The sequence below is a fragment of the Phyllobates terribilis genome, unplaced genomic scaffold (assembly GCF_046119375.1).
Source record: "Phyllobates terribilis strain yellow unplaced genomic scaffold, ASM4611937v1 Scaffold_84__1_contigs__length_6523798, whole genome shotgun sequence".
In the NCBI taxonomy this organism is placed as follows: Eukaryota; Metazoa; Chordata; class Amphibia; order Anura; family Dendrobatidae; genus Phyllobates; species Phyllobates terribilis.
Window position 1 is genome coordinate 1,007,922 of NW_027362844.1, and position 21,519 is coordinate 1,029,440.

The 21,519-nt window shown below is 44.1% G+C and overlaps 15 non-coding genes across 15 annotated transcripts; all 15 read left to right on the forward strand.

Moving 5' to 3' along the window:
- The first annotated feature begins 91 nt into the window (after window positions 1–91).
- On the forward strand, window positions 92–282 carry LOC141197302 (U2 spliceosomal RNA). Its single transcript, XR_012269557.1, has one exon. It is a non-coding gene; the product is annotated as a U2 spliceosomal RNA (small nuclear RNA).
- A 1,115-nt stretch (window positions 283–1,397) lies between these two features.
- On the forward strand, window positions 1,398–1,588 carry LOC141197303 (U2 spliceosomal RNA). The gene has a single exon (XR_012269558.1). It is a non-coding gene; the product is annotated as a U2 spliceosomal RNA (small nuclear RNA).
- A 1,115-nt stretch (window positions 1,589–2,703) lies between these two features.
- LOC141197304 (U2 spliceosomal RNA) lies at window positions 2,704–2,894 on the forward strand. The gene has a single exon (XR_012269559.1). It is a non-coding gene; the product is annotated as a U2 spliceosomal RNA (small nuclear RNA).
- A 1,115-nt stretch (window positions 2,895–4,009) lies between these two features.
- Window positions 4,010–4,200, forward strand: LOC141197305 (U2 spliceosomal RNA). The gene has a single exon (XR_012269560.1). It is a non-coding gene; the product is annotated as a U2 spliceosomal RNA (small nuclear RNA).
- A 1,115-nt stretch (window positions 4,201–5,315) lies between these two features.
- Window positions 5,316–5,506, forward strand: LOC141197306 (U2 spliceosomal RNA). The gene has a single exon (XR_012269561.1). It is a non-coding gene; the product is annotated as a U2 spliceosomal RNA (small nuclear RNA).
- Window positions 5,507–6,621: 1,115 nt separating this feature from the next.
- On the forward strand, window positions 6,622–6,812 carry LOC141197499 (U2 spliceosomal RNA). The gene has a single exon (XR_012269750.1). It is a non-coding gene; the product is annotated as a U2 spliceosomal RNA (small nuclear RNA).
- A 1,115-nt stretch (window positions 6,813–7,927) lies between these two features.
- Window positions 7,928–8,118, forward strand: LOC141197307 (U2 spliceosomal RNA). Its single transcript, XR_012269562.1, has one exon. It is a non-coding gene; the product is annotated as a U2 spliceosomal RNA (small nuclear RNA).
- Window positions 8,119–9,233: 1,115 nt separating this feature from the next.
- Window positions 9,234–9,424, forward strand: LOC141197308 (U2 spliceosomal RNA). The gene has a single exon (XR_012269563.1). It is a non-coding gene; the product is annotated as a U2 spliceosomal RNA (small nuclear RNA).
- A 1,115-nt stretch (window positions 9,425–10,539) lies between these two features.
- On the forward strand, window positions 10,540–10,730 carry LOC141197479 (U2 spliceosomal RNA). The gene has a single exon (XR_012269731.1). It is a non-coding gene; the product is annotated as a U2 spliceosomal RNA (small nuclear RNA).
- Window positions 10,731–11,848: 1,118 nt separating this feature from the next.
- LOC141197310 (U2 spliceosomal RNA) lies at window positions 11,849–12,039 on the forward strand. The gene has a single exon (XR_012269565.1). It is a non-coding gene; the product is annotated as a U2 spliceosomal RNA (small nuclear RNA).
- A 2,412-nt stretch (window positions 12,040–14,451) lies between these two features.
- LOC141197538 (U2 spliceosomal RNA) lies at window positions 14,452–14,638 on the forward strand. Its single transcript, XR_012269788.1, has one exon. It is a non-coding gene; the product is annotated as a U2 spliceosomal RNA (small nuclear RNA).
- A 1,115-nt stretch (window positions 14,639–15,753) lies between these two features.
- LOC141197311 (U2 spliceosomal RNA) lies at window positions 15,754–15,944 on the forward strand. The gene has a single exon (XR_012269566.1). It is a non-coding gene; the product is annotated as a U2 spliceosomal RNA (small nuclear RNA).
- A 2,412-nt stretch (window positions 15,945–18,356) lies between these two features.
- On the forward strand, window positions 18,357–18,543 carry LOC141197539 (U2 spliceosomal RNA). The gene has a single exon (XR_012269789.1). It is a non-coding gene; the product is annotated as a U2 spliceosomal RNA (small nuclear RNA).
- A 1,115-nt stretch (window positions 18,544–19,658) lies between these two features.
- LOC141197312 (U2 spliceosomal RNA) lies at window positions 19,659–19,849 on the forward strand. Its single transcript, XR_012269567.1, has one exon. It is a non-coding gene; the product is annotated as a U2 spliceosomal RNA (small nuclear RNA).
- Window positions 19,850–20,964: 1,115 nt separating this feature from the next.
- Window positions 20,965–21,155, forward strand: LOC141197313 (U2 spliceosomal RNA). Its single transcript, XR_012269568.1, has one exon. It is a non-coding gene; the product is annotated as a U2 spliceosomal RNA (small nuclear RNA).
- The last annotated feature ends 364 nt before the right edge of the window (window positions 21,156–21,519 follow it).

Consider the following 21,519-nt stretch of genomic DNA (forward strand, 5'->3'; position numbering starts at 1 on the left):
TGTCTTCTTAACGGGAGTCCAGGAGCTCATCTCCACAAATGGACTTTTCAGGATCCTTGGGTGGCTCCGTAGTTTGAAACCAATTCTGGTTATCGCTTCTCGGCCTTTTGGCTAAGATCAAGTGTAGTATCTGTTCTTATCAGTTTAATATCTGATACGTCCCCTATCTGGGGACCATATATTAAATGGATTTTTAGAACAGGGAGATGGAAAAAGAGCTTGCTCTGTCCACTCCACGCATTGACCTGGTATTGCAGTATCTCCAGGACCGGTGCACCCCTTCTTTAATGCAGTTTCTAAAATCAGAAAGAATTGAATTCAATGTTTTTTGTTCATTTTGCTTGTTTGTCGGATTTTGGGATGGACTCTTTGGCTTTGCTTTTCTTCTCCTCATTGGATTTTTCATGTTCAAAGTTGCAGAAGCCAGATTACAAGCTCATTTTGGTTCAACTTCAGCAACTGTGCATTGCATTGCCATGTAATGTGATGCAATGCTATCTTTCTAGCTCTCCCTTTTTACTTCCTTTTGGATAAACAGACATATTAGGCAAGCATTTTGGAGCTTTCACCTAAATAACTACAGGTGGTGAGATAAGCTGCACAATATAATTGACCTTTCAGTATATTGTTGCACACACACCATCTATTTAGCAAATGCCCTTGTTATCAACAGCAGCCTTTTAAACTCACCTGAGCTAACAGGTATGTGCGCTGGTTACTCTGCTGCGCTTAAAATTTCTTTTTTGGTTTGCTACAATGCCTTTTCTGAAACGTTGTCTCCTTCTGCTGGAACACTGACTTCTTTCATTTAATGCCTGCAGACTATAAAAGAGAACCCAACCCAAAAAGTTTGGTTGATTAGTCTGTGGCATTCTGTTAAACTGTTGCTTATGGCGGTCTCTGTGAGCTTCTCAGCGACATTCAGCCAGCCAGGTATCCTGCCTGCAGTAGATGGAATGTGGCAATGGAACGCTGGCTGCGCGTGTCATAATAGGCTCTGAGCCTTTATATACCTGTGCACAGCAGCAGCCACCTTCAGTCTGCTGCTGGACAGCCAGCAGCAGCAGCAGCAGGAGAGGTATGTAATCAGGAGCCCTCCTGCTAAGGGTAGACAGCTGCTCGTTCCACCCCACCCCCCGCCTTAATTGGTTCTCCTCCCTTCCAACGGTGTTGAGGCGGGTGGGAACAGCAGGGGGTGAAGGTGCTGTGTTTAAAGAGGTGGAGTTATGCAGATCTAAAACGCGTGGATTGCATCAGCAGCAAGCCGAAAAGTGCAGGCATGTAAGGGATCTAGAGGTTGACAACATGTCTTCTTAACGGGAGTCCAGGAGCTCATCTCCACAAATGGACTTTTCAGGATCCTTGGGTGGCTCCGTAGTTTGAAACCAATTCTGGTTATCGCTTCTCGGCCTTTTGGCTAAGATCAAGTGTAGTATCTGTTCTTATCAGTTTAATATCTGATACGTCCCCTATCTGGGGACCATATATTAAATGGATTTTTAGAACAGGGAGATGGAAAAAGAGCTTGCTCTGTCCACTCCACGCATTGACCTGGTATTGCAGTATCTCCAGGACCGGTGCACCCCTTCTTTAATGCAGTTTCTAAAATCAGAAAGAATTGAATTCAATGTTTTTTGTTCATTTTGCTTGTTTGTCGGATTTTGGGATGGACTCTTTGGCTTTGCTTTTCTTCTCCTCATTGGATTTTTCATGTTCAAAGTTGCAGAAGCCAGATTACAAGCTCATTTTGGTTCAACTTCAGCAACTGTGCATTGCATTGCCATGTAATGTGATGCAATGCTATCTTTCTAGCTCTCCCTTTTTACTTCCTTTTGGATAAACAGACATATTAGGCAAGCATTTTGGAGCTTTCACCTAAATAACTACAGGTGGTGAGATAAGCTGCACAATATAATTGACCTTTCAGTATATTGTTGCACACACACCATCTATTTAGCAAATGCCCTTGTTATCAACAGCAGCCTTTTAAACTCACCTGAGCTAACAGGTATGTGCGCTGGTTACTCTGCTGCGCTTAAAATTTCTTTTTTGGTTTGCTACAATGCCTTTTCTGAAACGTTGTCTCCTTCTGCTGGAACACTGACTTCTTTCATTTAATGCCTGCAGACTATAAAAGAGAACCCAACCCAAAAAGTTTGGTTGATTAGTCTGTGGCATTCTGTTAAACTGTTGCTTATGGCGGTCTCTGTGAGCTTCTCAGCGACATTCAGCCAGCCAGGTATCCTGCCTGCAGTAGATGGAATGTGGCAATGGAACGCTGGCTGCGCGTGTCATAATAGGCTCTGAGCCTTTATATACCTGTGCACAGCAGCAGCCACCTTCAGTCTGCTGCTGGACAGCCAGCAGCAGCAGCAGCAGGAGAGGTATGTAATCAGGAGCCCTCCTGCTAAGGGTAGACAGCTGCTCGTTCCACCCCACCCCCCGCCTTAATTGGTTCTCCTCCCTTCCAACGGTGTTGAGGCGGGTGGGAACAGCAGGGGGTGAAGGTGCTGTGTTTAAAGAGGTGGAGTTATGCAGATCTAAAACGCGTGGATTGCAGCAGCAGCAAGCCGAAAAGTGCAGGCATGTAAGGGATCTAGAGGTTGACAACATGTCTTCTTAACGGGAGTCCAGGAGCTCATCTCCACAAATGGACTTTTCAGGATCCTTGGGTGGCTCCGTAGTTTGAAACCAATTCTGGTTATCGCTTCTCGGCCTTTTGGCTAAGATCAAGTGTAGTATCTGTTCTTATCAGTTTAATATCTGATACGTCCCCTATCTGGGGACCATATATTAAATGGATTTTTAGAACAGGGAGATGGAAAAAGAGCTTGCTCTGTCCACTCCACGCATTGACCTGGTATTGCAGTATCTCCAGGACCGGTGCACCCCTTCTTTAATGCAGTTTCTAAAATCAGAAAGAATTGAATTCAATGTTTTTTGTTCATTTTGCTTGTTTGTCGGATTTTGGGATGGACTCTTTGGCTTTGCTTTTCTTCTCCTCATTGGATTTTTCATGTTCAAAGTTGCAGAAGCCAGATTACAAGCTCATTTTGGTTCAACTTCAGCAACTGTGCATTGCATTGCCATGTAATGTGATGCAATGCTATCTTTCTAGCTCTCCCTTTTTACTTCCTTTTGGATAAACAGACATATTAGGCAAGCATTTTGGAGCTTTCACCTAAATAACTACAGGTGGTGAGATAAGCTGCACAATATAATTGACCTTTCAGTATATTGTTGCACACACACCATCTATTTAGCAAATGCCCTTGTTATCAACAGCAGCCTTTTAAACTCACCTGAGCTAACAGGTATGTGCGCTGGTTACTCTGCTGCGCTTAAAATTTCTTTTTTGGTTTGCTACAATGCCTTTTCTGAAACGTTGTCTCCTTCTGCTGGAACACTGACTTCTTTCATTTAATGCCTGCAGACTATAAAAGAGAACCCAACCCAAAAAGTTTGGTTGATTAGTCTGTGGCATTCTGTTAAACTGTTGCTTATGGCGGTCTCTGTGAGCTTCTCAGCGACATTCAGCCAGCCAGGTATCCTGCCTGCAGTAGATGGAATGTGGCAATGGAACGCTGGCTGCGCGTGTCATAATAGGCTCTGAGCCTTTATATACCTGTGCACAGCAGCAGCCACCTTCAGTCTGCTGCTGGACAGCCAGCAGCAGCAGCAGCAGGAGAGGTATGTAATCAGGAGCCCTCCTGCTAAGGGTAGACAGCTGCTCGTTCCACCCCACCCCCCGCCTTAATTGGTTCTCCTCCCTTCCAACGGTGTTGAGGCGGGTGGGAACAGCAGGGGGTGAAGGTGCTGTGTTTAAAGAGGTGGAGTTATGCAGATCTAAAACGCGTGGATTGCAGCAGCAGCAAGCCGAAAAGTGCAGGCATGTAAGGGATCTAGAGGTTGACAACATGTCTTCTTAACGGGAGTCCAGGAGCTCATCTCCACAAATGGACTTTTCAGGATCCTTGGGTGGCTCCGTAGTTTGAAACCAATTCTGGTTATCGCTTCTCGGCCTTTTGGCTAAGATCAAGTGTAGTATCTGTTCTTATCAGTTTAATATCTGATACGTCCCCTATCTGGGGACCATATATTAAATGGATTTTTAGAACAGGGAGATGGAAAAAGAGCTTGCTCTGTCCACTCCACGCATTGACCTGGTATTGCAGTATCTCCAGGACCGGTGCACCCCTTCTTTAATGCAGTTTCTAAAATCAGAAAGAATTGAATTCAATGTTTTTTGTTCATTTTGCTTGTTTGTCGGATTTTGGGATGGACTCTTTGGCTTTGCTTTTCTTCTCCTCATTGGATTTTTCATGTTCAAAGTTGCAGAAGCCAGATTACAAGCTCATTTTGGTTCAACTTCAGCAACTGTGCATTGCATTGCCATGTAATGTGATGCAATGCTATCTTTCTAGCTCTCCCTTTTTACTTCCTTTTGGATAAACAGACATATTAGGCAAGCATTTTGGAGCTTTCACCTAAATAACTACAGGTGGTGAGATAAGCTGCACAATATAATTGACCTTTCAGTATATTGTTGCACACACACCATCTATTTAGCAAATGCCCTTGTTATCAACAGCAGCCTTTTAAACTCACCTGAGCTAACAGGTATGTGCGCTGGTTACTCTGCTGCGCTTAAAATTTCTTTTTTGGTTTGCTACAATGCCTTTTCTGAAACGTTGTCTCCTTCTGCTGGAACACTGACTTCTTTCATTTAATGCCTGCAGACTATAAAAGAGAACCCAACCCAAAAAGTTTGGTTGATTAGTCTGTGGCATTCTGTTAAACTGTTGCTTATGGCGGTCTCTGTGAGCTTCTCAGCGACATTCAGCCAGCCAGGTATCCTGCCTGCAGTAGATGGAATGTGGCAATGGAACGCTGGCTGCGCGTGTCATAATAGGCTCTGAGCCTTTATATACCTGTGCACAGCAGCAGCCACCTTCAGTCTGCTGCTGGACAGCCAGCAGCAGCAGCAGCAGGAGAGGTATGTAATCAGGAGCCCTCCTGCTAAGGGTAGACAGCTGCTCGTTCCACCCCACCCCCCGCCTTAATTGGTTCTCCTCCCTTCCAACGGTGTTGAGGCGGGTGGGAACAGCAGGGGGTGAAGGTGCTGTGTTTAAAGAGGTGGAGTTATGCAGATCTAAAACGCGTGGATTGCAGCAGCAGCAAGCCGAAAAGTGCAGGCATGTAAGGGATCTAGAGGTTGACAACATGTCTTCTTAACGGGAGTCCAGGAGCTCATCTCCACAAATGGACTTTTCAGGATCCTTGGGTGGCTCCGTAGTTTGAAACCAATTCTGGTTATCGCTTCTCGGCCTTTTGGCTAAGATCAAGTGTAGTATCTGTTCTTATCAGTTTAATATCTGATACGTCCCCTATCTGGGGACCATATATTAAATGGATTTTTAGAACAGGGAGATGGAAAAAGAGCTTGCTCTGTCCACTCCACGCATTGACCTGGTATTGCAGTATCTCCAGGACCGGTGCACCCCTTCTTTAATGCAGTTTCTAAAATCAGAAAGAATTGAATTCAATGTTTTTTGTTCATTTTGCTTGTTTGTCGGATTTTGGGATGGACTCTTTGGCTTTGCTTTTCTTCTCCTCATTGGATTTTTCATGTTCAAAGTTGCAGAAGCCAGATTACAAGCTCATTTTGGTTCAACTTCAGCAACTGTGCATTGCATTGCCATGTAATGTGATGCAATGCTATCTTTCTAGCTCTCCCTTTTTACTTCCTTTTGGATAAACAGACATATTAGGCAAGCATTTTGGAGCTTTCACCTAAATAACTACAGGTGGTGAGATAAGCTGCACAATATAATTGACCTTTCAGTATATTGTTGCACACACACCATCTATTTAGCAAATGCCCTTGTTATCAACAGCAGCCTTTTAAACTCACCTGAGCTAACAGGTATGTGCGCTGGTTACTCTGCTGCGCTTAAAATTTCTTTTTTGGTTTGCTACAATGCCTTTTCTGAAACGTTGTCTCCTTCTGCTGGAACACTGACTTCTTTCATTTAATGCCTGCAGACTATAAAAGAGAACCCAACCCAAAAAGTTTGGTTGATTAGTCTGTGGCATTCTGTTAAACTGTTGCTTATGGCGGTCTCTGTGAGCTTCTCAGCGACATTCAGCCAGCCAGGTATCCTGCCTGCAGTAGATGGAATGTGGCAATGGAACGCTGGCTGCGTGTGTCATAATAGGCTCTGAGCCTTTATATACCTGTGCACAGCAGCAGCCACCTTCAGTCTGCTGCTGGACAGCCAGCAGCAGCAGCAGCAGGAGAGGTATGTAATCAGGAGCCCTCCTGCTAAGGGTAGACAGCTGCTCGTTCCACCCCACCCCCCGCCTTAATTGGTTCTCCTCCCTTCCAACGGTGTTGAGGCGGGTGGGAACAGCAGGGGGTGAAGGTGCTGTGTTTAAAGAGGTGGAGTTATGCAGATCTAAAACGCGTGGATTGCAGCAGCAGCAAGCCGAAAAGTGCAGGCATGTAAGGGATCTAGAGGTTGACAACATGTCTTCTTAACGGGAGTCCAGGAGCTCATCTCCACAAATGGACTTTTCAGGATCCTTGGGTGGCTCCGTAGTTTGAAACCAATTCTGGTTATCGCTTCTCGGCCTTTTGGCTAAGATCAAGTGTAGTATCTGTTCTTATCAGTTTAATATCTGATACGTCTCCTATCTGGGGACCATATATTAAATGGATTTTTAGAACAGGGAGATGGAAAAAGAGCTTGCTCTGTCCACTCCACGCATTGACCTGGTATTGCAGTATCTCCAGGACCGGTGCACCCCTTCTTTAATGCAGTTTCTAAAATCAGAAAGAATTGAATTCAATGTTTTTTGTTCATTTTGCTTGTTTGTCGGATTTTGGGATGGACTCTTTGGCTTTGCTTTTCTTCTCCTCATTGGATTTTTCATGTTCAAAGTTGCAGAAGCCAGATTACAAGCTCATTTTGGTTCAACTTCAGCAACTGTGCATTGCATTGCCATGTAATGTGATGCAATGCTATCTTTCTAGCTCTCCCTTTTTACTTCCTTTTGGATAAACAGACATATTAGGCAAGCATTTTGGAGCTTTCACCTAAATAACTACAGGTGGTGAGATAAGCTGCACAATATAATTGACCTTTCAGTATATTGTTGCACACACACCATCTATTTAGCAAATGCCCTTGTTATCAACAGCAGCCTTTTAAACTCACCTGAGCTAACAGGTATGTGCGCTGGTTACTCTGCTGCGCTTAAAATTTCTTTTTTGGTTTGCTACAATGCCTTTTCTGAAACGTTGTCTCCTTCTGCTGGAACACTGACTTCTTTCATTTAATGCCTGCAGACTATAAAAGAGAACCCAACCCAAAAAGTTTGGTTGATTAGTCTGTGGCATTCTGTTAAACTGTTGCTTATGGCGGTCTCTGTGAGCTTCTCAGCGACATTCAGCCAGCCAGGTATCCTGCCTGCAGTAGATGGAATGTGGCAATGGAACGCTGGCTGCGCGTGTCATAATAGGCTCTGAGCCTTTATATACCTGTGCACAGCAGCAGCCACCTTCAGTCTGCTGCTGGACAGCCAGCAGCAGCAGCAGCAGGAGAGGTATGTAATCAGGAGCCCTCCTGCTAAGGGTAGACAGCTGCTCGTTCCACCCCACCCCCCGCCTTAATTGGTTCTCCTCCCTTCCAACGGTGTTGAGGCGGGTGGGAACAGCAGGGGGTGAAGGTGCTGTGTTTAAAGAGGTGGAGTTATGCAGATCTAAAACGCGTGGATTGCAGCAGCAGCAAGCCGAAAAGTGCAGGCATGTAAGGGATCTAGAGGTTGACAACATGTCTTCTTAACGGGAGTCCAGGAGCTCATCTCCACAAATGGACTTTTCAGGATCCTTGGGTGGCTCCGTAGTTTGAAACCAATTCTGGTTATCGCTTCTCGGCCTTTTGGCTAAGATCAAGTGTAGTATCTGTTCTTATCAGTTTAATATCTGATACGTCCCCTATCTGGGGACCATATATTAAATGGATTTTTAGAACAGGGAGATGGAAAAAGAGCTTGCTCTGTCCACTCCACGCATTGACCTGGTATTGCAGTATCTCCAGGACCGGTGCACCCCTTCTTTAATGCAGTTTCTAAAATCAGAAAGAATTGAATTCAATGTTTTTTGTTCATTTTGCTTGTTTGTCGGATTTTGGGATGGACTCTTTGGCTTTGCTTTTCTTCTCCTCATTGGATTTTTCATGTTCAAAGTTGCAGAAGCCAGATTACAAGCTCATTTTGGTTCAACTTCAGCAACTGTGCATTGCATTGCCATGTAATGTGATGCAATGCTATCTTTCTAGCTCTCCCTTTTTACTTCCTTTTGGATAAACAGACATATTAGGCAAGCATTTTGGAGCTTTCACCTAAATAACTACAGGTGGTGAGATAAGCTGCACAATATAATTGACCTTTCAGTATATTGTTGCACACACACCATCTATTTAGCAAATGCCCTTGTTATCAACAGCAGCCTTTTAAACTCACCTGAGCTAACAGGTATGTGCGCTGGTTACTCTGCTGCGCTTAAAATTTCTTTTTTGGTTTGCTACAATGCCTTTTCTGAAACGTTGTCTCCTTCTGCTGGAACACTGACTTCTTTCATTTAATGCCTGCAGACTATAAAAGAGAACCCAACCCAAAAAGTTTGGTTGATTAGTCTGTGGCATTCTGTTAAACTGTTGCTTATGGCGGTCTCTGTGAGCTTCTCAGCGACATTCAGCCAGCCAGGTATCCTGCCTGCAGTAGATGGAATGTGGCAATGGAACGCTGGCTGCGCGTGTCATAATAGGCTCAGAGCCTTTATATACCTGTGCACAGCAGCAGCCACCTTCAGTCTGCTGCTGGACAGCCAGCAGCAGCAGCAGCAGGAGAGGTATGTAATCAGGAGCCCTCCTGCTAAGGGTAGACAGCTGCTCGTTCCACCCCACCCCCCGCCTTAATTGGTTCTCCTCCCTTCCAACGGTGTTGAGGCGGGTGGGAACAGCAGGGGGTGAAAGTGCTGTGTTTAAAGAGGTGGAGTTATGCAGATCTAAAACGCGTGGATTGCAGCAGCAGCAAGCCGAAAAGTGCAGGCATGTAAGGGATCTAGAGGTTGACAACATGTCTTCTTAACGGGAGTCCAGGAGCTCATCTCCACAAATTGACTTTTCAGGATCCTTGGGTGGCTCCGTAGTTTGAAACCAATTCTGGTTATCGCTTCTCGGCCTTTTGGCTAAGATCAAGTGTAGTATCTGTTCTTATCAGTTTAATATCTGATACGTCCCCTATCTGGGGACCATATATTAAATGGATTTTTAGAACAGGGAGATGGAAAAAGAGCTTGCTCTGTCCACTCCACGCATTGACCTGGTATTGCAGTATCTCCAGGACCGGTGCACCCCTTCTTTAATGCAGTTTCTAAAATCAGAAAGAATTGAATTCAATGTTTTTTGTTCATTTTGCTTGTTTGTCGGATTTTGGGATGGACTCTTTGGCTTTGCTTTTCTTCTCCTCATTGGATTTTTCATGTTCAAAGTTGCAGAAGCCAGATTACAAGCTCATTTTGGTTCAACTTCAGCAACTGTGCATTGCATTGCCATGTAATGTGATGCAATGCTATCTTTCTAGCTCTCCCTTTTTACTTCCTTTTGGATAAACAGACATATTAGGCAAGCATTTTGGAGCTTTCACCTAAATAACTACAGGTGGTGAGATAAGCTGCACAATATAATTGACCTTTCAGTATATTGTTGCACACACACCATCTATTTAGCAAATGCCCTTGTTATCAACAGCAGCCTTTTAAACTCACCTGAGCTAACAGGTATGTGCGCTGGTTACTCTGCTGCGCTTAAAATTTCTTTTTTGGTTTGCTACAATGCCTTTTCTGAAACGTTGTCTCCTTCTGCTGGAACACTGACTTCTTTCATTTAATGCCTGCAGACTATAAAAGAGAACCCAACCCAAAAAGTTTGGTTGATTAGTCTGTGGCATTCTGTTAAACTGTTGCTTATGGCGGTCTCTGTGAGCTTCTCAGCGACATTCAGCCAGCCAGGTATCCTGCCTGCAGTAGATGGAATGTGGCAATGGAACGCTGGCTGCGCATGTCATAATAGGCTCTGAGCCTTTATATACCTGTGCACAGCAGCAGCCACCTTCAGTCTGCTGCTGGACAGCCAGCAGCAGCAGCAGCAGGAGAGGTATGTAATCAGGAGCCCTCCTGCTAAGGGTAGACAGCTGCTCGTTCCACCCCACCCCCCGCCTTAATTGGTTCTCCTCCCTTCCAACGGTGTTGAGGCGGGTGGGAACAGCAGGGGGTGAAGGTGCTGTGTTTAAAGAGGTGGAGTTATGCAGATCTAAAACGCGTGGATTGCAGCAGCAGCAAGCCGAAAAGTGCAGGCATGTAAGGGATCTAGAGGTTGACAACATGTCTTCTTAACGGGAGTCCAGGAGCTCATCTCCACAAATGGACTTTTCAGGATCCTTGGGTGGCTCCGTAGTTTGAAACCAATTCTGGTTATCGCTTCTCGGCCTTTTGGCTAAGATCAAGTGTAGTATCTGTTCTTATCAGTTTAATATCTGATACGTCCCCTATCTGGGGACCATATATTAAATGGATTTTTAGAATAGGGAGATGGAAAAAGAGCTTGCTCTGTCCACTCCACGCATTGACCTGGTATTGCAGTATCTCCAGGACCGGTGCACCCCTTCTTTAATGCAGTTTCTAAAATCAGAAAGAATTGAATTCAATGTTTTTTGTTCATTTTGCTTGTTTGTCGGATTTGGGGATGGACTCTTTGGCTTTGCTTTTCTTCTCCTCATTGGATTTTTCATGTTCAAAGTTGCAGAAGCCAGATTACAAGCTCATTTTGGTTCAACTTCAGCAACTGTGCATTGCATTGCCACGTAATGTGATGCAATGCTATCTTTCTAGCTCTCCCTTTTTACTTCCTTTTGGATAAACAGACATATTAGGCAAGCATTTTGGAGCTTTCACCTAAATAACTACAGGTGGTGAGATAAGCTGCACAATATAATTGACCTTTCAGTATATTGTTGCACACACACCATCTATTTAGCAAATGCCCTTGTTATCAACAGCAGCCTTTTAAACTCACCTGAGCTAACAGGTATGTGCGCTGGTTACTCTGCTGCGCTTAAAATTTCTTTTTTGGTTTGCTACAATGCCTTTTCTGAAACGTTGTCTCCCTCTGCTGGAACACTGACTTCTTTCATTTAATGCCTGCAGACTATAAAAGAGAACCCAACCCAAAAAGTTTGGTTGATTAGTCTGTGGCATTCTGTTAAACTGTTGCTTATGGCGGTCTCTGTGAGCTTCTCAGCGACATTCAGCCAGCCAGGTATCCTGCCTGCAGTAGATGGAATGTGGCAATGGAACGCTGGCTGCGCGTGTCATAATAGGCTCTGAGCCTTTATATACCTGTGCACAGCAGCAGCCACCTTCAGTCTGCTGCTGGACAGCCAGCAGCAGCAGCAGCAGCAGGAGAGGTATGTAATCAGCAGCCCTCCTGCTAAGGGTAGACAGCTGCTCGTTCCACCCCACCCCCCGCCTTAATTGGTTCTCCTCCCTTCCAACGGTGTTGAGGCGGGTGGGAACAGCAGGGGGTGAAGGTGCTGTGTTTAAAGAGGTGGAGTTATGCAGATCTAAAACGCGTGGATTGCAGCAGCAGCAAGCCGAAAAGTGCAGGCATGTAGGGGATCTAGAGGTTGACAACATGTCTTCTTAACGGGAGTCCAGGAGCTCATCTCCACAAATGGACTTTTCAGGATCCTTGGGTGGCTCCGTAGTTTGAAACCAATTCTGGTTATCGCTTCTCGGCCTTTTGGCTAAGATCAAGTGTAGTATCTGTTCTTATCAGTTTAATATCTGATACGTCCCCTATCTGGGGACCATATATTAAATGGATTTTTAGAACAGGGAGATGGAAAAAGAGCTTGCTCTGTCCACTCCACGCATTGACCTGGTATTGCAGTATCTCCAGGACCGGTGCACCCCTTCTTTAATGCAGTTTCTAAAATCAGAAAGAATTGAATTCAATGTTTTTTGTTCATTTTGCTTGTTTGTCGGATTTTGGGATGGACTCTTTGGCTTTGCTTTTCTTCTCCTCATTGGATTTTTCATGTTCAAAGTTGCAGAAGCCAGATTACAAGCTCATTTTGGTTCAACTTCAGCAACTGTGCATTGCATTGCCATGTAATGTGATGCAATGCTATCTTTCTAGCTCTCCCTTTTTACTTCCTTTTGGATAAACAGACATATTAGGCAAGCATTTTGGAGCTTTCACCTAAATAACTACAGGTGGTGAGATAAGCTGCACAATATAATTGACCTTTCAGTATATTGTTGCACACACACCATCTATTTAGCAAATGCCCTTGTTATCAACAGCAGCCTTTTAAACTCACCTGAGCTAACAGGTATGTGCGCTGGTTACTCTGCTGCGCTTAAAATTTCTTTTTTGGTTTGCTACAATGCCTTTTCTGAAACGTTGTCTCCTTCTGCTGGAACACTGACTTCTTTCATTTAATGCCTGCAGACTATAAAAGAGAACCCAACCCAAAAAGTTTGGTTGATTAGTCTGTGGCATTCTGTTAAACTGTTGCTTATGGCGGTCTCTGTGAGCTTCTCAGCGACATTCAGCCAGCCAGGTATCCTGCCTGCAGTAGATGGAATGTGGCAATGGAACTCTGGCTGCGCGTGTCATAATAGGCTCTGAGCCTTTATATACCTGTGCACAGCAGCAGCCACCTTCAGTCTGCTGCTGGACAGCCAGCAGCAGCAGCAGCAGGAGAGGTATGTAATCAGGAGCCCTCCTGCTAAGGGTAGACAGCTGCTCGTTCCACCCCACCCCCCGCCTTAATTGGTTCTCCTCCCTTCCAACGGTGTTGAGGCGGGTGGGAACAGAAGGGGGTGAAGGTGCTGTGTTTAAAGAGGTGGAGTTATGCAGATCTAAAACGCGTGGATTGCAGCAGCAGCAAGCCGAAAAGTGCAGGCATGTAAGGGATCTAGAGGTTGACAATATGTCTTCTTAACGGGAGTCCAGGAGCTCATCTCCACAAATGGACTTTTCAGGATCCTTGGGTGGCTCCGTAGTTTGAAACCAATTCTGGTTATCGCTTCTCGGCCTTTTGGCTAAGATCAGGTGCAGTGATCTACCAGTTGCTGCCTTGGCCTTGGCTAGGAGGTGCCCAGGGTACCCGGCTCCTTGGCCTGGGGGGATCGCTTTGTCTAACGGCAGGGCTTCACCCTCCTGCTGCTATTGGGGAGTCGGATTAGTCCCTGGGCAACGAGAGGCGATCATCGTGTCACCACACATAGCTGTGGGGGGCAGTTCTTTTGGAGGAAGAAGATGGAGTTGACGAGGAAGAGGAACTGTTTACGGTTCTATGTGAAGACGGAGTTAGAGGATTTTTCGTTGGAGGAGAATCAGATCTTGGATATTCTGTTCAAGTATGGGACGATCATTGAAGAGGACATTTTTTGTATGCAAGAAATCAAGTTTAAAAAGGTATTTGACGTAACACTGAAGTCTGAAGAAAAGTGTATTTGTCTTCTCAAGAATTGGGAAGGAAAAGAAATTGGAGTTAATGCTCTTTTTGCTGGAAGGCCGAAAAAGGTGGTTATCTGTATGGATGACCCCTTTGTAGAGATGGAGGAAGTGATGGAGTTTTTGAAGCCATGGAGTATTTTGGTAAAATTCCAGAAGGACTACTTAAATAAAGTGGGAGTCTGGAATGGGAAGAGAAGTTTCCTAGTTTGGGAAAATGGACAAAATGAACTAAGTTTAGGAAGGATTGTTATAAATGGTAAATGTGGATTCAGTTATGTGGAAAATGGTAAAAGAAGAATTGATAATGGGAAACCTGGATTTTGTTATGAGGAAGGTGGGAAAAAAGAGGAGAAAGGGAAAAAGATATTTGAAGAATCGTTTGAAGATTGTAAAGAGAAAGAAGACAAAGATATACAAGTAGTTGAAAATAAGAAGGAGTTTGTGGGAGAGAAGCAGGAATTCTCAGGAGTTGGGGAATCTATGTTTTGCAGACTGGAGAGAGTACCTAGAAGTAAAGACGTTAAGGAAAAAAGGAAGGTGGATGATAAGGGAAAAGAGAAAGTAATGCAGGATTGTGTTGATACCAGTGCTGAAGCTGAAGAAGATGAAAAGATTTTGCTGCAAGGTTTTGACTGGAAATTGTTGGACATGTCATGGAGGAAGAAGAAACATGGAAGAAGAAAAATGTTGAGTTGATGTTTTTGTTGGAAGTTTTTTGTTGTTGATGTAAGGATATGTTATGTTATGTTTTATTTATTAATTATCATTAAATTTTCTTAAAAAAAACAAAAAGTTGAATTCGGATGATGAAGGCGTAGGCGACATTTTTTTGGTTATCCATGCAAATGGAATTTAATTTATGTCGCGTCTTCTGACGCATTCAATTAAAAAAATCTGTTCTTATCAGTTTAATATCTGATACGTCCCCTATCTGGGGACCATATATTAAATGGATTTTTAGAACAGGGAGATGGAAAAAGAGCTTGCTCTGTCCACTCCACGCATTGACCTGGTATTGCAGTATCTCCAGGACCGGTGCACCCCTTCTTTAATGCAGTTTCTAAAATCAGAAAGAATTGAATTCAATGTTTTTTGTTCATTTTGCTTGTTTGTCGGATTTGGGGATGGACTCTTTGGCTTTGCTTTTCTTCTCCTCATTGGATTTTTCATGTTCAAAGTTGCAGAAGCCAGATTACAAGCTCATTTTGGTTCAACTTCAGCAACTGTGCATTGCATTGCCATGTAATGTGATGCAATGCTATCTTTCTAGCTCTCCCTTTTTACTTCCTTTTGGAAAAACAGACATATTAGGCAAGCATTTTGGAGCTTTCACCTAAATAACTACAGGTGGTGAGATAAGCTGCACAATATAATTGACCTTTCAGTATATTGTTGCACACACACTATCTATTTAGCAAATGCCCTTGTTATCAACAGCAGCCTTTTAAACTCACCTGAGCTAACAGGTATGTGCGCTGGTTACTCTGCTGCGCTTAAAATTTCTTTTTTGGTTTGCTACAATGCCTTTTCTGAAACGTTGTCTCCTTCTGCTGGAACACTGACTTCTTTCATTTAATGCCTGCAGACTATAAAAGAGAACCCAACCCAAAAAGTTTGGTTGATTAGTCTGTGGCATTCTGTTAAACTGTTGCTTATGGCGGTCTCTGTGAGCTTCTCAGCGACATTCAGCCAGCCAGGTATCCTGCCTGCAGTAGATGGAATGTGGCAATGGAACGCTGGCTGCGCGTGTCATAATAGGCTCTGAGCCTTTATATACCTGTGCACAGCAGCAGCCACCTTCAGTCTGCTGCTGGACAGCCAGCAGCAGCAGCAGCAGGAGAGGTATGTAATCAGGAGCCCTCCTGCTAAGGGTAGACAGCTGCTCGTTCCACCCCACCCCCCGCCTTAATTGGTTCTCCTCCCTTCCAACGGTGTTGAGGCGGGTGGGAACAGCAGGGGGTGAAGGTGCTGTGTTTAAAGAGGTGGAGTTATGCAGATCTAAAACGCGTGGATTGCAGCAGCAGCAAGCCGAAAAGTGCAGGCATGTAAGGGATCTAGAGGTTGACAACATGTCTTCTTAACGGGAGTCCAGGAGCTCATCTCCACAAATGGACTTTTCAGGATCCTTGGGTGGCTCCGTAGTTTGAAACCAATTCTGGTTATCGCTTCTCGGCCTTTTGGCTAAGATCAAGTGTAGTATCTGTTCTTATCAGTTTAATATCTGATACGTCCCCTATCTGGGGACCATATATTAAATGGATTTTTAGAACAGGGAGATGGAAAAAGAGCTTGCTCTGTCCACTCCACGCATTGACCTGGTATTGCAGTATCTCCAGGACCGGTGCACCCCTTCTTTAATGCAGTTTCTAAAATCAGAAAGAATTGAATTCAATGTTTTTTGTTCATTTTGCTTGTTTGTCGGATTTTGGGATGGACTCTTTGGCTTTGCTTTTCTTCTCCTCATTGGATTTTTCATGTTCAAAGTTGCAGAAGCCAGATTACAAGCTCATTTTGGTTCAACTTCAGCAACTGTGCATTGCATTGCCATGTAATGTGATGCAATGCTATCTTTCTAGCTCTCCCTTTTTACTTCCTTTTGGATAAACAGACATATTAGGCAAGCATTTTGGAGCTTTCACCTAAATAACTACAGGTGGTGAGATAAGCTGCACAATATAATTGACCTTTCAGTATATTGTTGCACACACACCATCTATTTAGCAAATGCCCTTGTTATCAACAGCAGCCTTTTAAACTCACCTGAGCTAACAGGTATGTGCGCTGGTTACTCTGCTGCGCTTAAAATTTCTTTTTTGGTTTGCTACAATGCCTTTTCTGAAACGTTGTCTCCTTCTGCTGGAACACTGACTTCTTTCATTTAATGCCTGCAGACTATAAAAGAGAACCCAACCCAAAAAGTTTGGTTGATTAGTCTGTGGCATTCTGTTAAACTGTTGCTTATGGCGGTCTCTGTGAGCTTCTCAGCGACATTCAGCCAGCCAGGTATCCTGCCTGCAGTAGATGGAATGTGGCAATGGAACGCTGGCTGCGCGTGTCATAATAGGCTCTGAGCCTTTATATACCTGTGCACAGCAGCAGCCACCTTCAGTCTGCTGCTGGACAGCCAGCAGCAGCAGCAGCAGGAGAGGTATGTAATCAGGAGCCCTCCTGCTAAGGGTAGACAGCTGCTCGTTCCACCCCACCCCCCGCCTTAATTGGTTCTCCTCCCTTCCAACGGTGTTGAGGCGGGTGGGAACAGCAGGGGGTGAAGGTGCTGTGTTTAAAGAGGTGGAGTTATGCAGATCTAAAACGCGTGGATTGCAGCAGCAGCAAGCCGAAAAGTGCAGGCATGTAAGGGATCTAGAGGTTGACAATATGTCTTCTTAACGGGAGTCCAGGAGCTCATCTCCACAAATGGACTTTTCAGGATCCTTGGGTGGCTCTGTAGTTTGAAACCAATTCTGGTTATCGCTTCTCGGCCTTTTGGCTAAGATCAGGTGCAGTGATCTACCAGTTGCTGCCTTGGCCTTGGCTAGGAGGTGCCCAGGGTACCCGGCTCCTTGGCCTGGGGGGATCGCTTTGTCTAACGGCAGGGCTTCACCCTCCTGCTGCTATTGGGGAGTCGGATTAGTCCCTGGGCAACGAGAGGCGATCATCGTGTCACCACACATAGCTGTGGGGGGCAGTTCTTTTGGAGGAAGAATATGGAGTTGACGAGGAAGAGGAACTGTTTACGGTTCTATGTGAAGACGGAGTTAGAGGATTTTTCGTTGGAGGAGAATCAGATCTTGGATATTCTGTTCAAGTATGGGACGATCATTGAAGAGGACATTTTTTGTATGCAAGAAATTAAGTTTAAAAAGGTATTTGACGTAACACTGAAGTCTGAAGAAAAGTGTATTTGTCTTCTCAAGAATTGGGAAGGAAAAGAAATTGGAGTTAATGCTCTTTTTGCTGGAAGGCCGAAAAAGGTGGTTATCTGTATGGATGACCCCTTTGTAGAGATGGAGGAAGTGATGGAGTTTTTGAAGCCATGGAGTATTTTGGTAAAATTCCAGAAGGACTACTTAAATAAAGTGGGAGTCTGGAATGGGAAGAGAAGTTTCCTAGTTTGGGAAAATGGACAAAATGAACTAAGTTTAGGAAGGATTGTTATAAATGGTAAATGTGGATTCAGTTATGTGGAAAATGGTAAAAGAAGAATTGATAATGGGAAACCTGGATTTTGTTATGAGGAAGGTGGGAAAAAAGAGGAGAAAGGGAAAAAGATATTTGAAGAATCGTTTGAAGATTGTAAAGAGAAAGAAGACAAAGATATACAAGTAGTTGAAAATAAGAAGGAGTTTGTGGGAGAGAAGCAGGAATTCTCAGGAGTTGGGGAATCTATGTTTTGCAGACTGGAGAGAGTACCTAGAAGTAAAGACGTTAAGGAAAAAAGGAAGGTGGATGATAAGGGAAAAGAGAAAGTAATGCAGGATTGTGTTGATACCAGTGCTGAAGCTGAAGAAGATGAAAAGATTTTGCTGCAAGGTTTTGACTGGAAATTGTTGGACATGTCATGGAGGAAGAAGAAACGTGGAAGAAGAAAAATGTTGAGTTGATGTTTTTGTTGGAAGTTTTTTGTTGTTGATGTAAGGATATGTTATGTTATGTTTTATTTATTAATTATCATTAAATTTTCTTAAAAAAAACAAAAAGTTGAATTCGGATGATGAAGGCGTAGGCGACATTTTTTTGGTTATCCATGCAAATGGAATTTAATTTATGTCGCGTCTTCTGACGCATTCAATTAAAAAAATCTGTTCTTATCAGTTTAATATCTGATACGTCCCCTATCTGGGGACCATATATTAAATGGATTTTTAGAACAGGGAGATGGAAAAAGAGCTTGCTCTGTCCACTCCACGCATTGACCTGGTATTGCAGTATCTCCAGGACCGGTGCACCCCTTCTTTAATGCAGTTTCTAAAATCAGAAAGAATTGAATTCAATGTTTTTTGTTCATTTTGCTTGTTTGTCGGATTTTGGGATGGACTCTTTGGCTTTGCTTTTCTTCTCCTCATTGGATTTTTCATGTTCAAAGTTGCAGAAGCCAGATTACAAGCTCATTTTGGTTCAACTTCAGCAACTGTGCATTGCATTGCCATGTAATGTGATGCAATGCTATCTTTCTAGCTCTCCCTTTTTACTTCCTTTTGGATAAACAGACATATTAGGCAAGCATTTTGGAGCTTTCACCTAAATAACTACAGGTGGTGAGATAAGCTGCACAATATAATTGACCTTTCAGTATATTGTTGCACACACACCATCTATTTAGCAAATGCCCTTGTTATCAACAGCAGCCTTTTAAACTCACCTGAGCTAACAGGTATGTGCGCTGGTTACTCTGATGCGCTTAAAATTTCTTTTTTGGTTTGCTACAATGCCTTTTCTGAAACGTTGTCTCCTTCTGCTGGAACACTGACTTCTTTCATTTAATGCCTGCAGACTATAAAAGAGAACCCAACCCAAAAAGTTTGGTTGATTAGTCTGTGGCATTCTGTTAAACTGTTGCTTATGGCGGTCTCTGTGAGCTTCTCAGCGACATTCAGCCAGTCAGGTATCCTGCCTGCAGTAGATGGAATGTGGCAATGGAACGCTGGCTGCGCGTGTCATAATAGGCTCTGAGCCTTTATATACCTGTGCACAGCAGCAGCCACCTTCAGTCTGCTGTTGGACAGCCAGCAGCAGCAGCAGCAGGAGAGGTATGTAATCAGGAGCCCTCCTGCTAAGGGTAGACAGCTGCTCGTTCCACCCCACCCCCCGCCTTAATTGGTTCTCCTCCCTTCCAACGGTGTTGAGGCGGGTGGGAACAGCAGGGGGTGAAGGTGCTGTGTTTAAAGAGGTGGAGTTATGCAGATCTAAAACGCGTGGATTGCAGCAGCAGCAAGCCGAAAAGTGCAGGCATGTAAGGGATCTAGAGGTTGACAACATGTCTTCTTAACGGGAGTCCAGGAGCTCATCTCCACAAATGGACTTTTCAGGATCCTTGGGTGGCTCCGTAGTTTGAAACCAATTCTGGTTATCGCTTCTCGGCCTTTTGGCTAAGATCAAGTGTAGTATCTGTTCTTATCAGTTTAATATCTGATACGTCCCCTATCTGGGGACCATATATTAAATGGATTTTTAGAACAGGGAGATGGAAAAAGAGCTTGCTCTGTCCACTCCACGCATTGACCTGGTATTGCAGTATCTCCAGGACCGGTGCACCCCTTCTTTAATGCAGTTTCTAAAATCAGAAAGAATTGAATTCAATGTTTTTTGTTCATTTTGCTTGTTTGTCGGATTTTGGGATGGACTCTTTGGCTTTGCTTTTCTTCTCCTCATTGGATTTTTCATGTTCAAAGTTGCAGAAGCCAGATTACAAGCTCATTTTGGTTCAACTTCAGCAACTGTGCATTGCATTGCCATGTAATGTGATGCAATGCTATCTTTCTAGCTCTCCCTTTTTACTTCCTTTTGGATAAACAGACATATTAGGCAAGCATTTTGGAGCTTTCACCTAAATAACTACAGGTGGTGAGATAAGCTGCACAATATAATTGACCTTTCAGTATATTGTTGCACACACACCATCTATTTAGCAAATGCCCTTGTTATCAACAGCAGCCTTTTAAACTCACCTGAGCTAACAGGTATGTGCGCTGGTTACTCTGATGCGCTTAAAATTTCTTTTTTGGTTTGCTACAATGCCTTTTCTGAAACGTTGTCTCCTTCTGCTGGAACACTGACTTCTTTCATTTAATGCCTGCAGACTATAAAAGAGAACCCAACCCAAAAAGTTTGGTTGATTAGTCTGTGGCATTCTGTTAAACTGTTGCTTATGGCGGTCTCTGTGAGCTTCTCAGCGACATTCAGCCAGTCAGGTATCCTGCCTGCAGTAGATGGAATGTGGCAATGGAACGCTGGCTGCGCGTGTCATAATAGGCTCTGAGCCTTTATATACCTGTGCACAGCAGCAGCCACCTTCAGTCTGCTGTTGGACAGCCAGCAGCAGCAGCAGCAGGAGAGGTATGTAATCAGGAGCCCTCCTGCTAAGGGTAGACAGCTGCTCGTTCCACCCCACCCCCCGCCTTAATTGGTTCTCCTCCCTTCCAACGGTGTTGAGGCGGGTGGGAACAGCAGGGGGTGAAGGTGCTGTGTTTAAAGAGGTGGAGTTATGCAGATCTAAAACGCGTGGATTGCAGCAGCAGCAAGCCAAAAAGTGCAGGCATGTAAGGGATCTAGAGGTTGACAACATGTCTTCTTAACGGGAGTCCAGGAGCTCATCTCCACAAATGGACTTTTCAGGATCCTTGGGTGGCTCCGTAGTTTGAAACCAATTCTGGTTATCGCTTCTCGGCCTTTTGGCTAAGATCAAGTGTAGTATCTGTTCTTATCAGTTTAATATCTGATACGTCCCCTATCTGGGGACCATATATTAAATGGATTTTTAGAACAGGGAGATGGAAAAAGAGCTTGCTCTGTCCACTCCACGCATTGACCTGGTATTGCAGTATCTCCAGGACCGGTGCACCCCTTCTTTAATGCAGTTTCTAAAATCAGAAAGAATTGAATTCAATGTTTTTTGTTCATTTTGCTTGTTTGTCGGATTTTGGGATGGACTCTTTGGCTTTGCTTTTCTTCTCCTCATTGGATTTTTCATGTTCAAAGTTGCAGAAGCCAGATTACAAGCTCATTTTGGTTCAACTTCAGCAACTGTGCATTGCATTGCCATGTAATGTGATGCAATGCTATCTTTCTAGCTCTCCCTTTTTACTTCCTTTTGGATAAACAGACATATTAGGCAAGCATTTTGGAGCTTTCACCTAAATAACTACAGGTGGTGAGATAAGCTGCACAATATAATTGACCTTTCAGTATATTGTTGCACACACACCATCTA